The 17,096-nt window shown below is 36.9% G+C and overlaps 1 protein-coding gene across 6 annotated transcripts in view; it reads left to right on the top strand.

Moving 5' to 3' along the window:
- IMMP2L (inner mitochondrial membrane peptidase subunit 2) overlaps positions 1–17,096 on the top strand; it is a 453,769-nt gene that overhangs the window by 379,858 nt on the left and 56,815 nt on the right. The window lies entirely within an intron of this gene.

Here is a 17,096-nt window from a genome sequence, read left to right as displayed (position 1 = left end):
CGTTGTACAGCTAGCTCTTCCACTTTATCCACCCACTTTTAATTCTGTCAGATTGAGCAACATACGGTTATGTTATTGCTGTACTATGTGCTATAAAAATATAAACAAAATCATTTTCCTCTTCAAGAAACTTTCTGTTTAATTGGTCATAAAAGAAATACACTTCTGTATCATATATTGGGACAAATTCATCCAAACCTCCATAAATAGTTATCCAGAATCCCCAAAACTTTAATGTCATTGATACATTCCTCTGAAGGGTGCTCAAAGACTGTACATGCTGTGGTTGCTGAAAATGATCCTAATTTGTTAGAAATAAGTACATTCATTCATATTACACATTAAAAATGTACTGACTTGCATCCATCTATTCTTTAGCTTCTATTCCCCACAGTGGACTTTTTTTCATATATTTCTGTGCCAGTCTGTTTCCTGCTGGGAAACCTTTTACAGTGATTATAATTCCTTGAAAATTGCTTGAAGAGGCTGACCTCTCTGTTTGGAAGGAGAAATGCTGTGATAGTCCCATTAGTCCTCATAAGAAATACAAATGTGTTAGCAACAATTATTCACCAGCAAATGGGAATTTCATATTTTCTGGATAATACATTTTGAAAAGTATATGTTTGGGGGAAGAGGATGGATAGACAGGCAGCAGATTAATTGTATAAGTAGCTAGCCTCCAAAGAACAGAAAAATATCAGCTGCAAGATATTTCTGAAAAAGCAAAAGGTGAATATATACTGGGTAGGACTCTTTTAAAAATAATTTGATGGGGATTTGTATTAATTTAGGAGTAGAATTTTACAACCCTTCCTGGTGTAGGACTGACAGCTATGTTTTTACACTTTCCGCTACTGGTTTCTGAATTGTAGCTGGAAATAAAAGGCCATGTATTGGAAGCCTGTATGTTGGTTGAATAGCCGTCTGTTAAACTACACTGTCCCTTGGGGCCAATACATCAAAAGGAGATTTCAAAATTAAAATGCTGTATGACCATTGCAGTGATGTCTTACTTCGCAGGCTAAAATAATGACTTGAGAAAGTGTGAATTACCCTTCCTTTTCTCTGAGGTGTTAGGTTTGTAGCCTCACAGATTAAATGTAAATACTCTAAACTATCATACTGCTTATCGAAGCAGACAGAATTTCCAAAATGTGTGTTTCCCCATATCCCAGACTCCTCTGCCAGAACCCAAAATGCATTCTGCTCAGCTCCAAAGCCATCAGCTTCCCTTCCATTTCTCTTACAGTGCCCTACTGTGTCTTTGATAAGAAAACCTTAGCACCCTAGAAACAGCTAGAATCAGATTAATTTAATAAAATAAATAATGTACATAGTACAGAACTGATTGCATTAGCCAGCTTCATATTTAATTCATAAAATTTTCCATGTTTTAATTTACTTGCTGCTGCAGAATTTACATCCTTCTTCACCACAGGTTTGCTGGAGAAAAACATTTTCAGTGATAGAATACAAAATAGTTGGAAACGATAAAGAATTAAATGTAGAAGTGAGTTAAATGGTGTAGCTGTGCAGAAAGCAAATGAAATAATTGCTTTCTACTATCAAAATGTAATGCTCTAGCGAGAGTTTTGGAGGTTTATTATAGATAAAATGAAGATTGGCCTTGTACAAAACCTGTATTTTATTATTATTATTGTTGTTGTTGTTATTATTATTATTATACCACCACAGGTGTAATAAGCCCTTCACAGACAGACATAGTAAGGCCAGGTTTATGCAGGTGCCCCACCATTATAGTGGTGGGCAGTGGACCTATAGGCATACAAAGGTGCATCTGTGTGGACTGCAGTGCAGACCTGGACTTCAGCAGCTCACAGGGAACACCAGAATTAGTCATGGGCCAGGAGCCAGACATGCTGACTCTGTTCAGAATTTTGTCACCTCATTTTCTGAACTTAGTTTTTTAGATTATATTGATAGAAAGAAGCTCTTTAAGATTTTTTTTTTTTTTTCCTAGTTGTCTTAAAGGTCTTGCAGTGACTTGTGAAAGTATGTTTTTCTGGTTTCTATCTCTGATGAGGTGGCATGTGTATGTCTTACATTGGCTTTTATATTTCTGTGTTTGCTAGTTCACTGGGTGCATTTGCTGGCACAGAGCACCCTCATAAGGACCTCCAGCCCATGGTGCATGGTGCTTCCTTCCTTGGCTTCTAGCTCGCCTGCCCTTTGGAAGCAGGCAGCCTCTCTGTTTCCTCACAGAGCTGTGCTACCTTTCTTAAAGAAGCAGTTTTATTCCTACCTACTGTAAAAAATTAAAATTTAGAGAGCAGAAAATATTGGTACAAGCATTTTCAGAGGAAGTTTCAGTCTGACTCAGGCCTCCTAATTTAGATTTTCTAATTTCTGGCATCAGAATCCAGTTAAGGTCAGTGTCGTGCTTTGACCAGGAGTTTTAGTTTGCAAGACAAACATAATGCTTTTCAGTCGTAGGTTTGTTCCCTGCCTCAGTTAAAGCCGCCTTCTCTTAAGCACTGCAAAGAACCTCAGCTGTGAGGCTGCAGAATGAAATAGTTCAGAGAAAGCTTTTCCTTTGTTTAAAAAGCATAGAACAAAATTGCAAATGATCAGATTTGCAGTGCAATATACTGTCTTCTGTTAATCTCTGCCGTTTTACTCTAGCAGAAATTTTATGTGTCTTTCCACTTGTTTGTATTTTGATTTGTGTTCATCTAGGTGAACAGCTCTTCCTGTGCTGGTTTTGCTCTCAGTTGTCCATAGTAGCACCAGAGAGATTGAACAGAGGGCAGGGGGGAAGTGAAAGGAAGGAAGGAAGAGTGTGGAAAAGTAAAAAGACAAGAATAAGCAACCTGCAGTAGTCTCCTAATGACCATATTTGTGAATTGAGTACAGTTTAACCTGACCTTTTACTGGATGCCTTTGCTTTTGTCTCCTACCCAACTGCATTCTTCATGTTGTTATAACTTTTCACTGTGGGAGAGACAAGAACTGTGTGTGTTGTTTAGCAAAAGCCATCTAGCCACTCCCTACCCTTGGGGCTTCCTGCATCTTTCCTGTCATATACAGCCATCACTGTCCCTTGGTATCGGAACCTAAACTCAAGTTTCGCAGTTGGTGAGATATCGTGCTATTTCTTACCATCTGGCAAGGCAGCATTTACATCCAAAAAGGTCTGGATAAGTAGTGTAAAGGAGCTAATTATGTTCAGTGAGTGTTTCCGGACATGCTATTATACCCAAACAAACAATAAATGAATTGTGGAAATGTTCTCTCCAGCAAGTTCCTATTCAACTGATTCAAAGATACAGGACAATGTGCAGAAAGAGTTGTTTGAAAAGTGTTGAAAAGACTATTTAGCACATACAGCATAACTGATTTCTCTATATGTACTGAATTACAGTCCTTTTGGGATTATTGGTGGGCAAGTACTCATAATATCTTGGGTACAGTTCATTTACAAAAGATTTCACAGCAAGCGCTTTAACATAGTCATGTAGCGGTAGAGCTTCAGTTTTGGCTATGAGGTTTTATAGTGAGTATCACAGGCAAAACAGTTCATTTGCTTTTTTTGTAAATACACAAATGTTTTTTTTTTGCTCTATAAGTCTTTTTTTCTTTCTTTTCAGACGAAAATACACAAAGATAGTGTGTTCTTTTAGGAAACAGCACAGATAAAATTGCATGCTGCAAAACAGCATTTGCATTTGAGAGTCAAAGTTTATTACTTTTTTGGTCTAAAGTTACTGTTTGTGTTATCATTCCTAGTATGTTGTTTCTGATAAGTTCTTTTTTTTTTTTTTTTCCTTCCCAGACAATATGTAGTTCTCTTTAAAGAGCTGAAATGTAGGTATATGTTTCTGCTTCAAATTTGTGATATCAAAGAAGCACAGAAATGCAAGGCTGTTTGAAAGCACAGGAACAACCCAGGTCACTCCCAGCATGGAGAGAGGAGCAAGTACACACAGACTTCCTGCCTAACACCTGTTCTGTGAAGGAGATCTAACAATTTCCTTGTCTTTTCAAGTCCTTCAATATTTTTAGAGTTAGTTTTTCTTCACAAACCAAGATCATCGTCATTGCAGTACTTTGATTTCTTCTAGTCCTTCCACTAGTGGAGGTAGAAGACAGTTTATCATTGCCTTTTTGTGTGTGATTTTACTTACTAAATGATAGCTGCTATATTTCCCTCGGATTTCTTTTTTTCTAAATTGAATGAACACAATTTCTCATAAGGCCTGAAGAAATTATTGTTTGTGGTCCTCTAGTCTATACTTCCCTCCAACTGATGTGCTTCTTTCTTGATAACATGTGTTACTGTGCACACTTTGCTAGTGGAAGCCTCATGAGTGCTGCATAAAGAAAAATTACTGGCTTCTATGTGTCACACACAGCTCCATTTTTAAACCAGACAAGAATAAGATTTGCTGTTTTACAAGTGTTACAGTGCTAACTTGTCATTGACTGCCACCCTCAGACCCTTTCCTGGGAACTCTAATGATTTTTCTTTTGCACAGTCAACTTTAATGTGCACGGCCTGTGTACATGAAAGACTTGTCTATCATTTAAGTTCAAACTGTGCAGGAAAGGTTTCTGATGTAAGTGGAGAAGTACTTGTAATGCAGATAAAAATACAGAGTTTTTACATTTTATCTGATATTGTCATATGCTACAACCGAAATATGAATTAGAGGGCTGCATTCCAATTATATTAGAAATTTATTGTATTCATTAACTTATTCTACATTAACAAAATGCAAGAAGAAATGAAATGTTGTTTACAGTGTTTTATTTCATTTTAAACACAGCTAAACTGTTTATTTAAGATACACCTGATAACATAGTGTTAAACCTTGTGCTTCTCAAACCTATTTCCACTCTCAGAGCAATTTCATGAGCAGTTATTGCTTACCTGTTTTCAAGTGACTGTGGGAGAATGTAATGAACCCCGTGTTTTAAATACCATGAGAAAGAGTTGTATGGTGAGAAAGATTTGTATACAAGTAGCAGACAATATTTATTATTTAATTAAGATTGTCAAAATAAACAGGTAACAGCTGTGACTAACTGATATTTAAGCCAAGCCTTCTACTTTCCTCCTTTTGACATTTGAGCAATTCTTATGCAGAGATTCTACATCAAAGAGTATGGAAAGGTCCTTTGCATTTGGCTCTTGATGGGGAAGAAAACATGCCTGAGATCATACCCAATTCTGCATAAGCAGAAGTGGCTGAGAAGTTACCGCAAAGTACAATACTAATTCTAAATGACCTTTCAGTGTTCAGTAGCAAAGTAAATATCTGATTAGTGCAAGAAGATCTATAACAGAACAGAACATGAGCCATGAGAACATAACTATGTTTGTAGTCTGACCTTCAGACAATAGTTTATGATTAAGAACTCTAACAAACAGAAGAGTTAGCCAGCGCTGCACTCTGTGAACAGTCCAGTGGCAAGTATTCCACTTGCAGATATTAATGTTTATATTGAAACTTAGTAAAAAAAGATACACTGGAATTTGCAATCAGATTGAAAAAAGTCTAATGGGAGAAAGTACTGCTTCTAATTCTAGACACCACTGAAACAAAATGGGGGTCTTAAGGTCTACCTGATTTCTAAAGCCAACTGAGGTATGAGATGCATACTGTTACTGCTACTGTAGGACCTTTCTGTAGTTTTCACCAGAGGAAGAGTAGAAAGAAGGCAAAAGTGCACTGAAACTGGGGAATGTGTCTTGTGATAGCATATTAACTGACAGCCTCAAATGGCACAAACCCTCTTCTGTCATACAGTTTGGCATAACGGGGGCATACTGCTGCACATACTGATATGCAGATGTGTCTGTCATGGACCTATATATACAAGACATCCTATTCAGTGAGTCTGATGCCTTGTAAGGCCTGGGCAAAACAAAAACAAGACCAAAGAAACCATAACCAAATTGTAACCCAATTTACTGCCCTAATTTGTACCATGTAGCAAGTTCTAACGCTGTTTCTCAAACTGCCAAACCACAGTGGTGTCTTAAGTGGAATTTTTTATGCTTTGTGGAACAAAACAGTCACTATTAGCAAATCCAGAATATCTATGAGTTTCTGTTGCTATGCAAAGACATATGAAAAGACAAAGGATTAATAAACCAATTATGTTTTAGGATTCTAAATGTATACAGGCATACATGAATGTCTGGAAATCTACTATTGTAAGATAAAATGGGTTCTTTCTTTTCTCTTTTAATTCTAAAAGTACTTTTTTTTTTTGTTGCAAGAATATCTAATATTCACTGCTGCAAGCAAGAAATGAGTGTCATATGTTCTCTAAGATAAGAGGTCTTATGTAGCAAATTAGCTTGGAAATATGTTTAAAAAACCCACATATGTAGTATTTCACAGTTGAAATGGCAAAGAAGTAGACAAAATACAATGTAGTGACAGTATAATACTGAGTCTCAGAAGTACAATCAGAAAATTCTTTGTGACAAATCCACGTAGAGCAGGATAGAGAGGCATAGGTGAGAAAGTATAGGAAACACCAAGTGATTTTTGGGTGAGACTAGGTTGGTACCACTAGTAAAAGAAGTAATTCCAGAATCGTAGAATGGTTGAGGTTGGAAGGAACCTCTGGAGGTTATCTGGCCTAACAAGCAGGGCCACATACAGCCAGATTCCCGGGACTGTCCAGATGGCTTTTGAATATCTCCGAGGACAGAGACTCTGCAATGTCTCAGGCAACCTGTGCCAGTGCTCAGTCACCCTTACAGTGAAAAAATGTTTAATAATATTCAGTGAGAGTCTCCTGTGCTTCAGTTTGTTCACATTCCCTCTGGTCCTTTCAATGGGCATCACTGAAAAGAATCAGGCTCTGTCCTCATTGCATTCTCCCTTCAGGTATGTATACACATTGTTGACACTCCCATGGCCCGAGCCTTCTATTCTCCAATGCCAGCTCTTAGCCTTTCCTTACGGGGAGATGCTCCTGTCCCTTAATCATCCTTGTGGCCCTTTGTTGAGCTTTCTTCAGTATGTTCATGTCTCACTTGTACTGAGGAGCCAAGCACTAGGCCCAGCACCCCAGACATGTCTCACCAGTGCTTAATAGAGGAAAAGGATCACCTCCCTTGACATAATGGAAATACTTTGTCTAATGCAGTCCAGGTTACCAATGAATTTAATTAGCTGAACCCAATATGATGTATTGAAGTGAACCCAATAAAAAGTAAAAGCTACTATGTGAAAAAAGTATTGAGAAGTTTTCTGAAGTTTATTATCAGAAATGTATTAGCTTTCCATGATAAAAGATAAAAAAATCATGTTCCTATAGTTTACTTTTGCCTTTGTTACGTTTAGGAGATTTTAGCCATGTGTCCAAATTAATTTGAAGTGCAAAGTCTTTGTTGGCTGGTAGCCTTTTCAATTTGTCTGGGTTTTATATGATGTCATGCCTCCACTTTATTATCAATGAATTTCTAGAAATAAATGTGTATGTCACAGAAGGAGGTGAGTGGATCACCCTATCCTGTTGAATTCTAGTCTTGTGAACACACCAGGTAGCATTCACTGGCCAGATTGCTATAACTCAGCTGTCGCTTGCAGCCAGGCTAAAAAAATATTTCTTCACATTTTTTCTGGTAAATACTGCACATGGCTATTTTTATGGATCTGTCAATTGAAGTGAAGAAAGTTATGGTGCAAGTGTTTATGGTAGGCGATGGAAAATAGATTTCTTCTTTGTTTTAGATTGAAAATTTATCAGAGGAGTAGGATGGATGCAGTCCTACTTTTGTTCTCTGCTTTTGGCATGCCATTGGCTATGCCCACAAACATGCCAGTGTTTAGAAAGAAACAACTGAAAAGGATGAAAAATATAGAATATGAAAGCTTTTGGTTCTTTAAACAGAATTTATGATGTTCAAAGTTGCATTTCAATAAAAGGCAAGCATAATTTGAACAAAAATATTCATCCATCCATGACATTTATTTCTTTGAAATATTTTTTAGTGGTCATGGTTTGCTGGGGGGGCAGTAAAGTGGGGGATGCTTTGATGAAAAAAGCTTTCAAGACCAACACTATCAAACTGACAGGAATGTCCTTCATGAGCTTAGAAAATTGGCTCAGCTGGGAGTTATGTTATTGTCGAAAATCATCTTTAAACTTCATAGTCCACACTCATAAAACACTTAGAACATCATCAATCTCTTCCTGCAAAATCCTCTTCCTTTTCTCTCTTTCCGGTGCAGACTTCCAGCTCAGTCTTATTTACTCCCCCATTTGTTCTCATTTCAAAGTACTATCGGTACTATTCAGCTGCCACTAAAATGTGTCTCATATTTTCTCTCTGTTTAATGTTTGTTTTGCCTTCTCTTCCCCCTCATCTTGCTTTCATTTCTGGTCTTTTCCTCACTGTATAATCTTCAAGGCATAAATCCTCTTTTTTTTTTTTTAATTATTTGCATTTATGCATCACTATATAGACTCATTGAGCATTTTCCAGACAAAAAAGGGACATCTGACAGTCTGATTTTACTTGTGACAGTGTAAGTTCATGCAGGGTGAATACAAGAATGAACTATGCAGTGATAGTGCCTTGTAATTGTATGGTTTGGCTATCTCAACTTTTATAATAATTCTTTTTTCTTTAAAGTCTGGGTATAAAAATACAGCTTATATCCTGTTTTCAGGTCTTATGTTTGTACTATATGGGTAAATTTTTGAAGTGGAAATTCAAAGACAGAAAAAAGAAATAAGAGCAGAAGATGTCAGAAAGGCATTGAGTGCTGCTGGCACCTGAAAAGCAAGGCACAGGCAAGAAGGCAAAATAGGCAAATAGTAGAGGTAAAGATAAGTATTGAAGGATGATATAAAGTTACTTGATAATATTCGAACAAACTAATTAGTCTGGTGGCCAGAAAGAAACAACTGGTTATTGCGTTGATTAGAAGAAAGGTGATATTGGATTGCATCAGAAGCTTGTTGTACTTCCTGTACTAGCACAGGTAGTATGCCCAGGTTCTGCTTGCCCTTTTATACCGTGTCCTAATTAATTGTTATACTACCTCACTGGGTCATTCACACTCTTTTCCAATGAGCAGAGACAATAGAAGAAAAAAAAAAGGTCTATAAGGTATTATATGGAAGAGAGTGCCCTGAGCCCTTCCTTTCCTAAAAGAGAAAGCATAATTGAAGCAATAGATGATTTTAAAAAGGTCTATTTATAGGCATTTATGAAATTAACTACAAATACACTGGCTTATCTTTGTGTGATTACTGTTAAAGTGAAGAGCAAAGCTTTTTCTTTCCCTTCTTACTGTGTTTGGGGTGAATTACAAATACACAGTAGCCCTTGTATAATGCAGTGATCTTTTATTGTCAGCCAAAACAACAGTAAGGAAACCCATAATTAAAAAAGAATAAATAAAAGAAAGCTTTAGAAAAATGTCAAAGAAAGCTTCAGAGAAATGTCAAATTAGTTCAAGGTGAGAGGAGTATCAATCTTGTCTTTCTTAAATCTTGTTGGATTGTGTTTTATTCTTTGTGCGCAAAAACACAGCCAAAATTTCTTTCAGTAGCTTCCTTTTTTAAATTACAAAAGGAAATGTTTGATAGAGTTCACACAGTAATTGCAGAGTATACACATTTGCGCTAACATTTTAACTGGAGCTCTTTAAATGATCTTTTCCACTTGTAGAAACAACCCACAGTTTTTAACTGTCTAAAATTCCAGGGAATACTGGGCTACTTAGGTAAACATATGTAAAGTAACCTCGACTGGAAAGAAAAATGGTTGGTCATATAATTTATAATAAATACTCATAAAGCATTATCTTCTTTGGCATAACTTTCCAAACAAGGATGTAGGTGTATAGTAATGTTTTGGAATCCCAAATCCTCCTTACGCTTATCTTTGAAATTTGGAGGTACTATGACCTCATATGGATTTTGTCTAACTACTACTTGATTTTTATGAACTCCAGTGCCATATTTGATCAGAAAAAATCTCTTAGAAGGAATTCACATAACAAATATTGTTATCTTTAATTTTAGCTATTAATCAAAATTGAAAAGGGAACGGAATATTGGTATTTGATAACTTACTTCTATACCACAGTCAATCCTGGACTTCATGTTTATCTCGTAGATGTTTCTGTTTCATAACTATATAAAATAAATCACTTGAGCATTGAATTTTCCTTCCATTTCTTCCCTACCAATATATGTAAACATGTCAGGCTTTAAAAGTGCATGGATGTAGAGTTCAAGACAAGCTATTTGTCTTGAACAAACAACTCATTCAATTTACTAGTGCTTTTATGAGAAACAATGGCAACTGCAAATGCATTCAACATTCATCTTCTAAAAGACTTCAGAATCTGAACTTTTATACAAGGTGATAATGTCACTGCTGTAGCCTGTACTCATTGTTTGAAAGTATATGACATATAGTCTTGAAAAATTCAGTCACAGTAAATGATGGAACCCTGGACTATGTTTTAATTCTCAGGTCAAAGATTATACCTTGGCTGTACCTTGGCATTATATTAAGCTGAGGTTTAGATTCCTTTCACCCAAGCCTCCTATAGAAAAAACAAAACAAACCCAAACCTAAAGCATATCCACAAAACTGGATCTGTGCTGCTCTGCAAGGATTGATTGTGTGGTCTAATGACTGGAGTATCCAATCAAGTCACAGCTTATCTGTACAGGTAGACATATGAATTGCTAAAGCAGCGCAGACAGTCCCGATGACATTGTCAAGGACTCGTTTTTCAGAAGCTGCTTCAGCTTCCGTGTAAGGCTGTCTCTACCACAACTGATATTTGATTATATACTTCTCTTGTAGTGTAGTTGCTTCAAAAACACAAACAGATGTGAACAGGAGAATTTTGAAAATAAAAAAAAACATTGAACAGCAGTTTATAGTCACATAATTTATGTGCATGTTTAGAATTTTAAAGCCTCAGGGGTAACTTGCAGGTTTTACTTCTATTTTGGGCATACAGAGGAAAAGATCGCTCAGTTGGGGTGACTTCAGTCCAGGTCTAGTTTAATGCAACCTGTAGTAGGTAGCAAGGATGAAATCTATTTGTCGTGCTTTACATTTTTTTGGATCTTTAATGAGGAGAAAGAGATATTTTGAGGATCTTTTTTGAATTATTAAATGGGCTTTGGTTAAAGTCTCCTTAATTATTCTAAAAAGTTAATTAATAAATAAAAAACCACCCCACCAACAGATGAGTTTTTAATGCTATAGATTCTTTCTGTCTTTAAATAATAACTTCCTCTATGACATGAGCAATTAAAGTCTTCTGGTTTTGAAAGCTGATTTTTTGTAAACAAAGAGTAATATAAAGAAATGGTTCAGCTTTTGAGTCTGAGTATGTGAAGGACCATTTACACCATTCAACCACTTTGCAGGCCTTCAAAGTAATGTTAATGTTAAGACTACTTTCAAATCATGTTAGAATGCTCAAGTGGCTTATATGTAAATTGTATTCTTGTAAATTTTTAAATAGTGGTAAGAGAAAGTAAAAATACTACAGCAAATAGAAAACTACATTCATTGCAGTTATATGCAAGTAAGAAAACAAGGTCAAGTGTTGTAGTAAACAGCAAAAATCTGCTTGAAACTATGTGTGCCAGGACTTAAAACCACAAAAAAGCTGTTTATTATAATTTGTTACCTCTTAATTTAATTTGTTAATATATTACCCTCTCCAATATTTCTCACATAAAATTTCTGCAATAAAGCCATGGATATTTGGTGGATAAAGAACTGGCTGGATGGCCACATGCAAAGAGTTGTGGTCAATGGCTCAATGACCAGCTGGAGAACAGTAACGAGTGGTGTCCCTCAGGGATCGGTGTTGGGATTGGTCTTGTTCAACATCTTTGTCGCTGACATGGACAGTGGGATTGAGTGCGCCCTCAGCAAGTTTGCTGATGACACCAAGCTGTGTGGTTCGGTTGATATACTGGAGGGAAGGAATGCCATCCAGAGGGACCTTGACACACTTGTGAGGTGGGCTGATGTCAGCCTCATGAAGTTTAACCATGCCAAGTGCAAGGTCCTGCACCTGGGTCGGAGCAATAGCAGGCACAGCTACAGGTTGGGCAAAGAAGAGATTCAGAGCAGTCCTGAAGAGAAGGACTTGGGGCTGCTGGTCGATGAGAAAATGAACATGAGCCTGCTTCACTGTGCACTCGCAGCCCAGAAAGCCAACCGTATCCTGGGCTGCATCAAAAGGAGTGTGAGCAGCAGGTCAAAGGAGGTGATCCTGCCCCTCTCCTTTGCTCTTGTGAGACCTCACTTGGAGTATTGTGTGCAGTTCTGGTGTCCTCAACATAAAAAGGACATGGAACTGTTGGAAGAAGTCCAGAGGAGGGCCACAGGGATGATCAGGGGACTGGAGCACCTCCCGTATGAAGACAGGCTGAGAAAGTTGGGACTGTTCAGCCTGGAGAAGAGAAGGCTACGTGGAGACCTCATAGCAGTCTTCCAGTATCTGAAGGGGGCCTATAGGGGTGCTGGGGAGGGACTCTTCATTAGGGACTGTAGTGATAGCACAAGGGGTAATGGGTTAAAACTTAAACGGAAGTTTAGATTGGGTATAAGGAAGAAGTTCTTTACTGTAAAGGTGGTGAGGCACCAGAACTGGTTGCCGAGGGAAGTTGTGAATGCTCCATCCCTGGCGGTGTTCAAGACCATGTTGGACAGAGCCTTGGGTGTCATGGCTTAGCATGAGGTGTCCCTGCCCATGGCAAGGGGGTTTGGAACTAGGTGATCTTGAGGTCCTTTCCAACCCTAAGTATTCTATGATTCTATGATTCTATGAAAGCCCTGTAGATTCAAGTTCCATGTTTTTCTGTGACAGTTTATTAGCCGTTAAAGCTATGCCAATATTTGCAAAATGGCAATTGGTGTTTATAGAGCTTTACTGCAGTTGTAGAAAGTCCAGGGAGAATTACTAGTATTTGCGTCTGAATTTTAGAAAGACTGTGAAATTCACCTACCTAAAATTAGTAATTTTAGTTATTCTGTCATGCTGTGAAGCTCATTTTTTCCCTGTTCCTGGTTGTTAACAATGTAAAAGAATGCTCCATGTTCAAATATAGAAAAATACTGTTTGACCAGAAACATGAAAGGGAAATGTGAGATGGCATGTAAAGGTCTTGGTAATTTAAAATAATTTAGGGATTGAAAAAAAGAACTGCAAATTTTTCTTTCTCTTTTTATTGCACATCTTCTTCCTAAAACATATTTCCTCATTATTTATACAATTTGAAGGGACATAATAAGAATAAAAGTGCTATATTATTATCAGATGGAATATATGTCATCAGCACACCTCAGATCTGCCAAAGCACTGCCTTTGGAATGGTTTCAGACAGAAAGGTTTCTGCAGCATCACCCATGACCTTTGGTACATTTGAAGACTTTTCTGCCTCTACAGGAAAGTCAGTGTTGGTTAGAGCCTTTTCACTTTTCTGTATAGGAAGCTTCATTCATTCAGGAGTCCCTCTGGTATCAGGTGATCATCTTGCACAGATGTGTAAAGTGTGTATGAACCTGGTTTAACCTTGTTCAGGGCAACCATGAGTATGACCATGGTATAACAGAGATGGAAATAGATTCTGTTTAGTATAAGGTTGAGGTAGGTTAAATATGCCTTGATGCTTGGGGTAAGTGGTGTTAAAGGGTTTCCCTTTGTCAGTGTTTGATTCATAATCTACTCTGGGACAAAATGGCTCCACACTCCCTTTTACTCATGTCTTTTCATTTTTACTGAGGCTGGCTCCTTGTCCTTAGATTCTTCTGTATTTTATTAATATAGCCTGAAATAAGCCTGCTTTTTTTTTTTTTCCAGAACAGAAAATTATTACAAGTTTGTCTTGACAAATTTTACATTTTTCTTTTTCTTGTAAACTTATATGTATAGGAAAATCTTCTGGTCTGCTCTGTGGGTTCAAAGCTGTCTTTTTTAAGAAGACAGCAGAGGCACTGTGGGTTTTCTAGAACTTGTTTACATAACATGGAACAGGGATGTGATAATAATCCTCACTATCCTGTGCCTCAAACACTGACTACCAGCGAAAAGTTGTTAGTTATTCAAAGCCTTTAAGAAAAAAGAACATCAAAAAGCAATGTGCCTTCTGTTAAAGCACCAGCAAAATTCCAGTGCTGTTTAAGAAAAGGATGGTTATTAATTCCTCTGACAAGATTTTATTCACATTCGTCTTGCTCTGGAGTTGTCACTCTTGTAACTGTTAGAATCCCAAAAGAAATTAAAGCTTCCATACCTCAGTGGCTAAAAGACTCTAAGTACTTTAAGATAATTCATGTGCATAATTTGTCTGGTAAAAGAAGGAAAAATGCATCATAAGGCTATTCCAAAATACAGTAATTACAAGTATTACTTGAAGAAATTATACCAAGGTAGCATCAAGGAAAACCAAAATTATTTACAGCAATAACTAACAATCCTCTAGTTTATTAAGAGTGAAAGCATTTACACTTTGTAAAATACTGTATGATTTGATTACTTCTAAACATTGAAAAGTAACATTCCAGAAAGAGTTAAATTTGAAATGCTGAAAAGCATTGCAAGATAACTAATGGTTGTGCATGAGCTGCCATGTGTAATGTTGTAGATGCTTGTATGCCAGAAGCATAGAACTACTTTGTACACACTGTTCCCAAGTTTCTGTCATGTCATGTGCTAAGTTTAAATGAGAAATTTTTAGCAATTTGTGGTTCCATAGTTCATTCTTTCTGACAGCCACAATGGGGTGAGTAGTCCTTGGATCAGGTTTTTGTGATAAGTGAATGCTTATAACTTCATGTCATTGTACTGTAAAGGCTTTAAAAGGTTATAAGAAGTGGAAAGAACATATGGCACCCCATTGCATCTTTGGATACTTTTGTATCATATACTTTGGTATCATACACTGTTAAATGTCTAACTGGGTATGTCTGATGCAATACCTAACTGTTCAAATGATAGGCCATTTAAGTTGCAAACTTTCCATTTCTATTTTGGAGGCATTCATGCTAACTGGTGGAAGGAGATACCACAGTCGTACCTCAGTGTTACTATTCACAAAAGTTAAATCTGTCCACTCTAGTGTGAATTTCAAAGCAAGTTCTTTTCTTTGTGACCTATTAGTAAATACAAGTCTTGCACATTTTTAAAGGTAGGATCCCTGTTTCATTTTGTTCTTCTCAGTCTGGGAAATTCTTTCACTAGTACACACAAGGGATTACGTTCTTTCCATTTTTCTCCCTCAGTGGTTTCCATCAGACTTGACTTTTTTATTAATTGTAATAAGAATGTAATATATGTAACTATGTGTAATTCAAAAAGAATTATTTTTGGTGTTTTCAAAATTGATTGATTGATGGCTTGGCTTTGCGAGCGAAGATTTGGGAAGGGCTTTAACCACGCTTACTACAAGCACAGTGACCAAGGGCATGTGAGATATGCAAATCTGGTTGGAAAAAAGGGTGCTTAGGCAATCAGGGAGTCTCCGACCAGGACTGTCATCTCCTGAGCGATCTCAAGCTGCCCATGCGCTGGTCCACCTGAATGCAATGTTGGATCTGCAGCTTCCCATGCACCTTGTTACCTACCGTTTAGACCCTCGCCCGTCCATACAGACAAGTGAGAGTGAGCCCTTCCAGCCTGTGCAGTGGATTTTTTAGGTGAAGCACAGCTTGCGCAGAACTGGCCCCACCCTTTAAACCTGAGGTTTAACTGCCATGGCCTAGTTAGCTAGGATGGTGACAGCAAAGTTTCAAAATTATAGCTTTATTTTTTTTCATCTCTTAAAATCTGGTAGGCATCCAGATATTCTGAATGTGTCTATTTGATAGATTCAGAGGGGTTTTGGACCCAGTTGTTGGTTTACCTTGCTCTCAAACATTTTGAGTATCTGTTTTAATACTCAGTGAAATAGCATAAGAAAAAACATCTGTACTACAGCTGCAATGACACTACCTTTACGTTTGCTATTCAGCAGGAAATCCAATGTATCTGTGTAATTTTATCTTTTTTCCTCTTTTTTTTGTAATGGTGTAGGGTTTGAGGAGTGGTAAGAAAAGCAGAAACTGTAAAATTTGCACTTTATTCAAGTGAAATAGCTCAAGAATGTAAGTGTTGTGCTATCTTTAATACTCTCTAAATCTGCCTTCTTGAGTGCATTCCTGCTAATAATTGAAAGATCAGTTACACGTTATAGAAATACTGAAGAGTGTTTATCAGCCCAAACTTTGTTACTAGTGGAGTATTATAAACAAGATGTATCAGAAAAGTTTGTGAGAAAGCACTTCGTTTGTTTACTTGTTTCTGGGTTGTTTTTTTGTTTTTCATTTGTTTTGGTTTTTTTTTCCATAAGTATTAATGAATGGGAGAAGAATCTAAATAATCTTGGGCATTTCCACTGTCTTTAATAAGAGTTCTCAAAGTAGAAAATACCTTGAGGAATGACCTGTTAGTAAAAAACTGCCAATTCAGAGAGGTTCTTTGTCCCATTAAGTAAAAAAAAAAAAAAAAAAAGATTAAATTATTTTCTTGATCCTGTTTTAAGACAGTATTTATTTATATGTACTGTATAGATTATTGTGATTTTTTTCCCACAAGGCTTCAACCTCTTGTCTGTGTTCAAGTAAGAGAAGCATCCTGGTTCATCAAAGTGTTTTCTAAGCAGTATCTAGAGAAATTCAAAAGCAAAATCGCTTACGTATAAATTTTTTCTGTTAAAATTTCATCACAAACCCTGGAGTGAGGCCTGGAACATGTGCAGTCTCTTAAGCTTAAAGTTCTAAAAGTGAGTTTGCCCATAATGCTTCAGAACAAAATGATCTGATTTTTTTAATATAAGAAAATTAAAACGCACTGGAGCAGCCATTCTAATATTCTGAAATTTATGTTTGCAAAATTATTTTTTCTTGAATGAGGTTTCTTATAACATCTTTTTTGTCTGCCATTTTTCTTTGAAGATTAACATGCATGGACTCAAGTATTTTTGAGGGTTTTTTTGGATGTTTTTTTGTGTGTGTGTTTTTGTTTTTGTTTTGGTTTGGTTTTTTTTTTTCCTTAGCACAAAGTACATCTTTCTTA

The sequence above is a fragment of the Pezoporus occidentalis genome, unplaced genomic scaffold (assembly GCF_034315485.1).
Source record: "Pezoporus occidentalis ecotype Australia unplaced genomic scaffold, CSIRO_AGI_Poc_V1 ctg14, whole genome shotgun sequence".
NCBI lineage: Eukaryota > Metazoa > Chordata > Aves > Psittaciformes > Psittacidae > Pezoporus > Pezoporus occidentalis.
This window is presented reverse-complemented; position numbering and strand designations above follow the sequence as displayed.